Source organism: Lissotriton helveticus, chromosome 2_1 (genome assembly GCF_964261635.1).
Source record: "Lissotriton helveticus chromosome 2_1, aLisHel1.1, whole genome shotgun sequence".
Taxonomy (NCBI): domain Eukaryota; kingdom Metazoa; phylum Chordata; class Amphibia; order Caudata; family Salamandridae; genus Lissotriton; species Lissotriton helveticus.
In genome coordinates, this window is record NC_136059.1 from 1319690421 (window position 1) to 1319702463 (window position 12043).

The following is a 12043-nucleotide window of genomic DNA, read 5'->3' on the forward strand; positions in this document are numbered from 1 at the left end:
AGTGATGTAACATTGATGGCAGCACCCCTACTTCTAGCACTGCTGTCTTCAGATACTTGAAACAAAAACATGTATGCTACAAAATGGTTTAGCCCATTTGTTACACTTTTGTAAAACACAAGGCCCAGCGTAGAGACTAGTCCAAGCAAAACGTAACTTTTAATTGTGGCTGCAAAAAGCAACACTTACATACTGATGTATGAGTTGTCACAGTAGGCTTTTAGATATTACTTCAAATCACATGGGGAGAGGTTTAGGTAAGCAAACGCACATGGGGCATATTTACAAGGATTTAACGCCACCGTAGCGTACATTTTTTGATGTTGCATCAGCTTTTTTTTTCATCGCTATGTTTACAAGTTGCTGCAAAGTCCTGTTAGCGGCATTTTTTCAGCGCTAACGTGATTTTTTCATATCAGCACTTCTGTTGTCATGACTTACCAAAACTGAGATGCAAAGTAGGCGTTCCCGCTTAAAAACTCCAGCACAAAACAATATTTACAAGGGTTTCCGTGTACCTCGCAGAAAAATGAAAAATTGCCGCTCAGTCCCATTCGAGGGAGTTTTTTGATGTCAGAAATTAGCTGGTCTTAAAAGTTTTGCAAACGCACTTGGGCCTCATTTAAGAGGTTTTGGGGCAGGACAGTGCTGCAAGGAATCCTACTGCGCTGCCTTGCGACTTAACAAAAGGGCAGGAATGCACCCTATCAATAAGATAGGGTGCATCCTTGCCTTTTTCCCGTACGTTGGCACACTATGGCTGCCATGAGCCAAAGCAGGTAACCTTGCGCTATGGTTCATGGATGCCTGCGTTGCGGAGCTGATTGATGTTGTGCAGGAAAGGACCCCGTCCTTCACAAAATCAATCAATCCAGACAATTTCCTCTTTCAATGTGTGCCGCATTCTGCGGCACACATAGAAAAGGGAAAAAAGGGAAGAAATGAAAACATTTATCCTCATAGCGCCTCGCAACCGTGGGGTGGTGTTCGATTCTGGCGCTTTTCCAGGTTTACGTTTTCTTTTAAATCTGGGAATGCTTCAGACTTCATGGGTTCTTGGTGGGAAGGACCACATCATCACTCATTGAAAAGCCCCTTTCACACAGTTTTATGAATGAAAGGGGCTCTTATTTCCAAGGTCATGAAAAGCAATGTAAAGTGGCTTTACGTGGCCTTGCAAATATGCTGTGGCACATTGTGGCACCTGAAAGTAAAAAAAGTGACATTCCAGCGGTGCAAAAGTGGCGCAGGCCCTCATAAATTAGGCCCTTAGTTAATCGAAGAACTCCCACAATTCATCCTTGGCAAGGTCAACAACACCATGGACCTCCTGCCATTGCAGCTAGGAGCACCAAGGAGACCACCACCAGCCCTGTAATGCGTCACTTACCTGAACAACTGCTTCATTCCTTTTGGATGACGACTGGACCTGATGCCCTCTAAGTGCTGAACTTCTTTATGCTGGAACGTCAGCAACAGGAAACTGGAGACCAGGAACCTTAGAAAGCCAGAGACTCTCCAGAGCCATCTGGAACTGTGGAAGAAGGAGAGATGCAGAACCAGTCGACATTACATTACATCATCTGCTGTCTGAGGAGTCACGTCCGGGGACTGCCTGGACTGCACTGGATGGCCACATCACAGTGGAGTCATTGCCGCTGGGGGGAGCATTCAGAGGAAGTGTAGGGATGCTTTGACTGAGTGCAATTGCAAATTGTCGCCGTTGCATGCAACGCCTTCCGCGACCCTTATATAAGCGGCTCCAGATTGGGTGTGGCTTGTAGTTGTGGCGGGGGCGCCTGCTCCTTCTACTCCTCCCACTATGACTGGCTCCTTGAATGACAGCTTGTTACGTAGACCCTTCACTCCCTGTCCACAGCACCTAGCAACCAGTAGATTCCAGCCAGGTCAAGACCTGTTCAGTGGCGTCACAGAATCGCGTGTTACCATCTGAGATCACTGGCAGCCTTGCTGGGAAGAGGAGAGATTATTTGATGCCCAACTTTAGGAGGTATACAAAAGAAACTGAAGTCAAGCTATCCTGGCTTATGAGGGGTGAAACCCCGAAACCGGTCCTAGGATGCTTGTTTCCAGTTCAGGGAGGCCTGGCCTGTTAGTTCGGGTTGGACTGTTCCCATTGGGCACAGGGTCAAGACTAATTTGCATATGTCTAGGTTCAAACTGGAATGGCATGGTAAGCAGAAAAAGGTTGATTTAGGCCTAGATCTCTGTACTGGGGTGAATGTATGACATGATTCTGCATTATGCCCATCAATCGTTCTATTTTCAACTTTTTGAGGTGTCACCTAACTACTAGAAATTACCCCCACTGCCTCTGCACCCGTGGCGTAGTCAGGGAAGAAAAGTACTGTGGCATTATCCACTTTTACCTCCACCCACTTGCGTACCGCCCTCCGGACAGCGTCACGATCCCTGCAGGAGGTGGAAGAGAAAGGGTCTAGGGCCTTTCCCCGGCGGCAGATGGCTTGCCAGCACTTGATGGAGCTGCTCCACAATAAAGAATAGAGAGAGTGCACCTGCTGGCAGTAGGTCACGCAACCATGTCACAATATATGCCACTGCATCAGCTCCGTCTGCTCCCTCTGGCAGACCCACATCCTGCATGTTGTTCCACAGGGAGTGGCCCTTTGCATCCTACGCTCATCTTTCAAGGGACTTCACATGTGACATTAGTTGCTGTACTTCCAATGCTGCATTCCGGGTAATAGAGTGGACTTTGGCCAGTTCTTGCTCAATGTCGTGTACCTTGTCAGTCAGCTTGCAATGATCTGCGTTCTCCAGGGTGAAGTTGACTGTGATTTTGTTGATAAGGCCCTCAAGGGATGTGCACGTTTGTTCGAGGGAGGTACCTATTTTCTCCACAGTCACGAGTACAGAGTCTAGTTTGGAGTCCAGGATGTCCGCTGTCACCTGCCCAGATGGTCAGCGATCCTCAGCTGCTCGCTCCACCAACACTGAGGTGCGGCCGGGTGTCGACACTGCCACCATAGGCCAGACGCCCAGGCACTATGTATGACATGCAGTGCAGTACAGTGTGGCCAGCCAGCCCCTCTCCTCCAGTCGGGTGTTTGCTAGCCAGGAAACTTCGTTTGAGTGGCACCGAGAAAATCAATCAATCAATCAATCAGCGACTTATATAGCATGGCTACTCACCCATGAGCATCTCAAGATGCTGGAGGAGGGGTCTACTCGTTGGACTGGGGGAAGAACCAGGTCTTTAGGTCCTTCCTGAGTTGGTTCAGTGACGCGGATTGCCTGAAGTGCAGGGGCAGGGTATTCCAGGTCTCGGTGCTGAGGTAGGAGAATGACTTTCCTCCTGTTCTGGTCTTGTAGATCCTGGGGACGGAGGCAATGGTGACTTTGGAGGATTGGAGTTGTCTGACGGGTACGTGGAATGTGAGTCTGTGGTTCAGGTATGTGGGTCCTTTGTCGTGTAGAGCTTTTTAGGCATGAGTGATGAGTCTGAAAGTGACTCTCTTGTTGACTGGGAGCCAGTGGAGTTGTCAGAGGAATTACTTGATGTGGCTGCAGTGGGGGATGTCGAGGATCAGGCTTGCTGTGGTGTTTTGGACATTCTGAAGTTACTTGAGCTGTTTCTGGGTGACACCAGCATAGAGTGTGTTGCCGTAGTTGAGTCTGCTGGTGATGAGTGCATTGGTGACCTTCTTTCTGAATTCTGTGGGGATCCATCTGAATGTCTTTCGAAGAAGGTGGAGCATGTGGAAGCAGGCTGAGAAAACTGCGTTGATTAGGCAGTTCCTAGTGAGTGATGAGTCCAGTATGCTGCTAACGTTGTGTGCGTTGTCCGTCGGGGTGAGCGGAGACCCCAGATCGGCTAGCCACCAGACGTCATCCCAGGCTAAAGGGGTGGGTCCCAGGAGTACTTCGGTCTTGTCCGGGTTGAGCGTGAGGCAGCTATCTTGCATCCAGGTAGCAAAGATTCTGATGGTTGTGAGTTAATTGATGAGGGAGCAGATCAGCTGGATGTCGTTGGTGTAGGAGATGATGTTCAGTCTGTGGCTTCTGACGATGGCTGCGAGGTGGGTCATGTAGATGTTGAAGAGGGAGGAGCTCAGGGAGGAACCCTGGGGTACTCCATAGCTGATCTCCATAGGTTCTGAGAGGAACTGCAGTAGTCTGACTCGCTGGGTCCAGCCAGTGAGAAAGGAGTGGATCCAGTCCAAAGTCTTGTCGAGGATGCCAGTGTCATGAAGTCTTGGGATTAGGGTGCTGTGGGAAACGGTGTTAAATGAGGCTGAGAGGTCTAGTAAGATGAGGGCTGCTGTGTCGCTCTGGTCAAGGAGGGAGTGGATGTCATCTGTGGCAAATAAGAATGCAGTCTCTGTGTCGTGGTTGCTTCGGAAGCCAGATTGGGAGGAGTACAGGACGTGGAACTCGTTGGGCGTTGATGGCCTTCTCTATGACCTTGGCTGGGAAGGGGTGGAGTGAGACTGGTCTGAAGTTCTTGAGGCCTATCGGGTCTCAGGATAGCTTCATCAGCAGAGGATTGATCTTAGCATGTTTCCAGTCATTGGGGAAGGTGGTGGTTTTGATGGAGCAGTTGATGGTGCAGCAAAACTGGGGGGCGATGGCGGCTGCTTTGTGGAAGATGTGGTACGGGCAGGGATCCATTGGGCAACTGAGTGGATGCTCTTCATGGTCTTGAGCATGTCCTCTGTTGTGAACAGGGGTGGGCTTGGTAGTGTACAATAGTGGCAGGTGTGGTGGCCGGATCTGAGATGTCGAAGCAGTTGTAGGTCTTCCTAACCTTGTGGTGGAAGAAGGTGCTGAATTTATTACTAAGGTCGTGGGAGGAGCGCTCGTCTGTGGTCTTGCTGTTTGGCCTGGTTAACTCCTTGACGATGGCAAAAAGTTCCTTTTAGTTGTGTGCATTGGTATTGATTCTGTCTTGGAGGGCCGTTTTCTTAGTGATTTTCAGGAGGAGGTGGTGTGCGTTGACGGCGGATTCGAAAGTTGCGTAAGTTTACGGGGTTTTGTTGTGCCTCCATCTCTTCTTGATACGTCTGCAAGTGCGTTTGGACACGTGGAGGGTGGGAGTGAACCAGCTGGCATTCTTAGAGTGTTTTTTGACTGGTCTTTTTTTGAGTGGTGCCAGGGTATTGGTGCAGTTGTAGATCCATCGGTGGAAGTTGCACCCTGCAGTGTTGGCATCCGTGGGCGTTGGCAGAGTGTGGTGCTGAGGGAGTTAACAAGAAATTCTTAGGTGGCCTTGACCGAGCTGCGACAGGGGGGTGATGATGGCAGTGGTGTATGGTGGGTGTGGTGAAGGTGAGATGTATGCAATGATGGTTGGTCCTGTTGAGTTTCGTGATGTGGCTGTAAGTACCCGCTGGCAGAGAAGACAGGGTTGAGCATGTGTCTGGCTATGTGGGTCGGTGACTAGCTGATTGAGTCTGATGTTGGAGAGGTTCTCCAGGAGGGAGGTGGGGTTTTGGTCACTGGGGTTATCCACGTGAAAGTTACAGTCTCCGAGTAGGATGTAGTCAGTGGATGTGCGAGCCTGGGGTGTGATGAGGTCTAGGATGGTGTTGGTGAAGGGGGGCCAGGGGGCCTGTAGATGAGTGTGCTGTGGAAGGGCGTGTTGGGGTTGGTCCGGATCTGGAAGTGGAGGTGTTCCATGGTTGCCGTTGGGTCATTAGTGTGTGTGGTCAGTAAGCATGTGCTTTTGTGGATGATGGTGATGGCTTCTCCTAGGTAGTCGGGCTGTCCTTGTGGGTGATTTTGTAGCAATCGGGGATGGCGATGGCGATGTCTAGTCCTAAGCAGGGGTTGGTCCAGGTTTCCATAAAGAAGGTGATATCTGGAGAGGTGGCATCAAGGAGGTCCCAGATTTCTGTGGTGCGTTTGTGGAGGGACTGCACGTTGAGGATGATGCAGTTGAGCTGATCGGGTGCACTGTTGGTCAGCTGGGCGGCGAGAGGAGCTGGTGAGTTGGTGTGGCAGAAAGTACAGTTGCAGTTTCGGCAGTCGAAGGGTTCAAGGGTATTTTTCGGTGATGCTAGATGGCAGACGGCTTGGCATCCAGGGCTGAGGGCAAGGAGGCTGTTGGCATCGTAGTGGTGGAGTGTCCTAGAGGTAGGGTCCCGAGGGTGGTCCAGGCACGAATAGACATAGAAGGGCTTGCCTTTGGCGTGCCAGCGGCACACTTGCTAGGTGCAGCCACACAGCGACTGACATTCAGTAGTTCTGCGTGGGCTGGACAACTGGGAGGTGGTGAATGCGGGAAATGACACTGGAGGGGGGCTGGCACAGGGGATCACAGTGGCAACAAAGGAGAGGACAGGGAAAAAAGAACTGAAAAAATGCCCAGAAAAAACAAAGCCAAAAAAGGAAAGAAAAAAAACAAAGCCAAAGGTGTGGCAGAATAGACCAGAAAGAGGGACAGAAACAGCAGAAAAGAGGGAAGGGGGGCTGTCAAGCAGCAGAGCAATGACGCTCTACCACTGGACCACCAGGGATGAGGCACAGGCAGGAGACTGTGGGTGGAGGAGGGCCTTGAACTCCTGACCTCCCAGTCAGAGGAGCCAGCAGCACAAGATAGGGACAGCAGCAGCAGCTACCAGATGGCATTGCACTGTGGAAGGACTAAGTCCACTAAGGAATAGTCCCCCGTACAACCAAAAACGCACTAATAGGGGGCAAGGAAAGGCAGCACCCCCGGTCGCCTCCTTTGATCTAACAGTGGCGACCAGATTCCATGTTCTCCAGTGCCCTAGCGAGTAATGGTGGATCAAGGTGCATGTCCAAGAGCCTGGGCCCAAATCAACCCCATGCCCCTGGCACCCACTGCCACCAACGGCCGATATCAGCGACTTGAGCCAGTTAGTGGAGTCCCCCACCAGTTTTGTGCAGTGTCTTCAGATATGTGGGTCCTCCGTAGCACAGGGATTGCTCAGGGCATGGTGTGCGCCACCTACAGGCACTAGGCCTGGGCCCGGCATGACCCCAGGTCTCCTGCGCACCCTATCCCACCTTCTCTTCACCTGGACATTGACACTGGGGCTCAATCTGCCGCTCTCTCTCTGAATCTGTGACTCAGCCAGCAGGTGCCTCAGCCAGGCCGGATTTCACGAGCCTGGATACAGCAGTGGCGTCGAGTCCTCTTGGGAACCTCCTGATGCGGTTAATGCAACTGGGCCCTCTTAGGCGCGAAATGACGGTGCTCCCACCACACAGGTTTGGTGCAGCTCAGGGCCCTCACCCTCCACAGCCTCCAGCCAGCACCACCTCCTCCAGCCTGTGATTCAGAGAGGCAAAGCCCACCATCGGCAATCTCCTCGGTGTAGTAGAGGCACATATTATGCAATATAGACCTCCCCACGTAGGTGCACAGGAGCACCTCTACTGATCACAGCTCCAAAGGGACACCAGGCGGTCTTCTCACACAGGTCAGCAATGTGTCCATGCGACCTGCCAGACTTCACCACCATGTAAGGGTGATCGCCTACGCCTCAATATATACCGCAGCAGCCCACAGGCTCAGGCCCAACATGGCCCGCCTCCACCGTCAGGCCACAGTAATTCCACAGCGCCAGCGTCTCCCCCTCTGCGTCTCAGATGCAGGCCCAGAGAGGCCTCCAGGTCCCGGGGACTGTCCGTGCTTCCAGGCATAAGGTGCGTGGCAAGGATGGTGCCATTAAAAGTGCTGCATCACTGTTTTTCCCCAGCGATGCACAACTTTTCATAAATGAGGCCCTGATTCGGCATTTCCTCTCCCCCCGGGACACTGGCTGGTCATCCTACCTGTTGGGCGGTTTGTGGGGGTTGTTGACCTGTGCTCCATTCTGCATTCTGGTGTTTTATATTTTTTCCTTAGAGGTGTATTTTTCAGCTCTTTTTTCCTTGAGAGGCTGAAAAGTGACGTTGGGCTGACTAACTTGAATTTTGCCCCTAATTGGCCGCCTGACACTTTTTTCAGGCTAGCGTCAAGATTTTTATCTCTGTGACACTAGAGTTAGCGGCTATTTTCGCCGCCTCTAGCTGATCCTAACACCATGTAACAACATATTGTAAGTAGGTCGCAAACATGGCAATGGATTTCGGCTATAGAAAAAAATTGCTGCTAACCAATGCCAAAACTGCTTAGCAGCAATTCTTTTAAACATTCACCACTGTCCATAGAAAACTCAGAGACAACACAAACAGGTGCAATAGCTTTTCATTGCTGACCATTTGTGGTCTATGCCATGATGGTAGCCCCATATGGTTACTGGGGAATTCCCTTGCGAGATACCAACCTTATTGGAATTGGAGGCCTCACTCACCAATGGCCGGCCTCGAAAAGCTATCACACCTGCTTGTGTTGTTTCTGGCATTAAGATGTTAACGAAACTTATTTTACAAGAAAACAAAAAACACTGCACCCCTTTACCAGGATCTGCTTTGTAATGCCACTGGCATAATTTCTGTAGGACTGGTTACTAGAGTAACCATAACTTTACAGATGATTGGCACACTTACATATCAAATTTGGATGCTTAGCGCTTGTTACCAACAGCAGTCCCATAAAGAACAATGATGGATTTCACGATATGTGAAGTTAGGCCGAATGAGAAGCCATACTGTATACGACAGAGCGCCAATAGGCATTTTGCCTGTTGTTTCACAAATGTACAAAGTAGAAATTAATGGCTATTTCCTATTGGCATATTTGTGGCTGAGCCTATTTCTATGACCATGAAGTTCTTTCCGAATCCTCTTATCTAAATGGCTGTGTCTGGTTATGGATTCAAGAGCAGGAAGATAGAGGGGCATATTATCAAGGGGTTTTATCTCCGCTTTTTTGGCTTTAAAAGCCAAGAAAGCGGAGATAAAATTATCTCCCTATTACCAAGCTGTCGCTAACACCAGTTAGCGACAGCTAATAGGAGATATCGACCATCATGGGCCCCACTTTGCATGTCAGTGATATTTATCACTAATGACATGCAAAGTGGGCGTGCCAAGATGTTAGCGACTGGAAACAGTCGCTAACATTGCTATCTCCTATTACCAACTTTTGGAGATATTCGCGCTAAGCGCGAATATCTCCAAAAGCTAACACCTGCCCTGAGCAGTTCTTAGCCATGTTATCCAATGGGAGGTGGATAACATGGCTAAGAGCATTTGCTCGATAATGCATGAATATCGCTGACTTTTCAGCGAGATTCATGCATTGCGGCCGTTTTTTATCGCATTTGCGATAAACCTTACTAATAGCAAGGTTTATCTGCGATAAAAATCGCCGATTTGCGGCGATAATGTTTGTCTCTAAACAAGTTAGAGACAAAAATTATCGCTAGTTGTTGATAATATGCCCCATAGTTTGTTGTCACCTAGTGCCTGCTATTTTACTGTTTCTTATGGAACGCTTCACTTGTGCAAGGGCAGGCCATTCACCTGAAGTTATTCAATTGGATTTTGCTAATTCATATTTTAACTTTCTTTGACCAGTACCTAGCTCTGTCATGAAAATCTACACCTGAATTTAGATGAGTTCCGTAAAAAAACGTATGTAATTACTTCAATGAAACAAATACCCACGAATTAAACCTTGCAGATCATTCGTTGTTATTTATGCAAAAATGATCTAACATTATTTCTTTCTTTTGCCACTTTTGTGTGCTTCGAAATAGTCGGCCTTTTCTTGATCATTTCTCTAAATTCATGGAATTGGCTGCCAGGCTGGGTTGCGAAGAATATGGACTGGCCTAAACATCTTATGCTAAATACCACCTACATTAAAAAATAACTACATTGGAGGTAATATTAAAACATTTACAGCCAAGGGAATGACATTTTTGTAAAGGATGTTTATGACATGATATTTATGTCAGACAATATTGCTTCATAGATATTCTGACATACAAATGGCGGCCATCGACCCATGCAGGATTCAACTATTCTTTAGATGACACCTACATCTCATTAGCAAGGTAGCTAAACATATATAATAATAAAAGTCCACGTAGAAAATACATAAATATTATTGCCCCGGCATTTTTGAATTTATTCTCCGTGCAACCGTGTTCCAAATATATAAATGCCCTGTTCTGAATCAAAATAATCAAACATTATTTGGCTTATGGTTCAAAAAATTGAATATATTCACCCGTTGCTTTGTCTAAAGAAGCAAAGTCGACCACAGGGACAGCGAAAACGAGGATATGATTGAAAGAGGAAGATGGTCTGATAAAGTGAGGAGACACAGGGGGAGATGGATGGTGACAGCAGCAGGTGTCTTTTTTCTAATTAAGTGGAATCTGATTCTTGACATGCCCCCGTTGAGCAATGTGTCTTGAGGGCACCTTTGCTCTCAAGAAGCCTCGGCGGAGCAGATCATCGACGTGGCAGCTCTCTGATGATCAATTAGGGTAATGCGTCAGCGGAGGGAGCGCCTGATCCATCGCCCGGTGGGTGGGACTGTCTCGCGGAGGAGCACCAAGATAAAGTGGGCTCCGATCAATCATTCTGTACGCGTCAGCTAAGAGACCACGGCACCTTCCAGGCAGGAAAGAGGAGCGAATATTGTGCACTGTGCATATTGAAAATAAAACGTCGTGTCAATTGTTGAGGGACACCCGGGATGTAAGTTCTACTCGATATGAGCTTACAAAGTAACAAAAAGTCCCGCAACACGCATGGAGGCATATTTACAAAAATTCCAGGGTCCCCACAACTTATGTGAGATGGAAATCTTGAAATACTGCACGTTCCACCCTGAACAATCTTCCTGATTGTCCAGGGTGGAACAGGGCACAAGTCCTAAAAAAAGAAGTGGGGGGACACTGTCACAGGAAGTGACATCACGCCAGGAAGTGACGTCACGAAAGGTAGCTTGCACCATCGGGCTCATTGCCTCCACTCGCTCACCCCTTAGATGCGATTGCCTCTGAGAAGCGTGAGCAGCGTGCTGTGAGCTCCGAGCTCCTCGCCCCAGAGAGGCCAAAGAGTGAAGTCCAGCTGTTTGGCAGAGGGGACGGTGTCCACCCGGTAAAATAAGTGGGGGGATGCCGTCCACCCGCATGTTACTCCCACTCGAGCCCTGGGGTGGAAGTGTAGTCCGTAGACGTCCTGTCTTATGTGCACCACGCATAGCTTATTATTGGGTTTGCAAACTTCCCTTATGCATGGTGGGTGTGAGAAGTTGGCCTGGTCCACTAATTAAAGTGGGCACCTTGCACCAGTCCAAGCAACTCTTATGGTGATATAAGCGGTCAAAGATAACCTTGGAAAGCTCTCCACGTGGTAGCTGTGGAGAGCAGACTTCAGGCTTAGTCTTGAAGGAATGTTGAGCAGCTTGTTTCACCAGAATGCAACCTTTTAGTATTGGTTAAATGAAAGGAGACCCACACACAGTGGTGGCTGGTGGATTTTCAAAGTGGTGAGCGAAAATTTTCTACCTAAGTATAATGAGCGTCTGCACGTATCAGTCTGTGTGCGCCTATTCTTTTACTTGCCAGACAGTCTCCCGGCAAAACAACGGGGGGTATCTACAAAAGTATATGCGAGTGGGCCGGAGAACCATACAGTAATTCTCGCAAACGGCCTCTGACACTCCACAGCCCACTCCTTGCAGCCCACGCGCCCCGCAAATCTAGTGCCCAACCAAAGACTAATGTCAGCCTGACTTAAATATGAGGAGATGAGAACACAGGGACATTCAGCCAGCAGAGCAGCAGCTGCACCTAATCACTGAGGGTCGGTCGGTGGTTCCAGGGGCCTTATTTATGAAGGTCTTGCGCCGCCAGTGCGTCACTGTTTCCCATTTTAAAAGTGACGCACCGGCGGCGCAAGTGCTTCATAAATAAGGCCCCAGGCATCTAGCGTCCCCACATTAACAAATGTACCTCACCTCGGCTCAGGGTAATCGGTGCCAAGTCACTCTAGGGGCGTGTGTAATGCAAGGTCGCCTATTCACATATGAAGGCTAGTGGTCTAGACTGGGAGGTTTGGTGATTTTCCAGTCCACTGTCTTTCAAAGTTTCCAGTGTCTCCCCTTCCAGGTATGACAATACCTGTT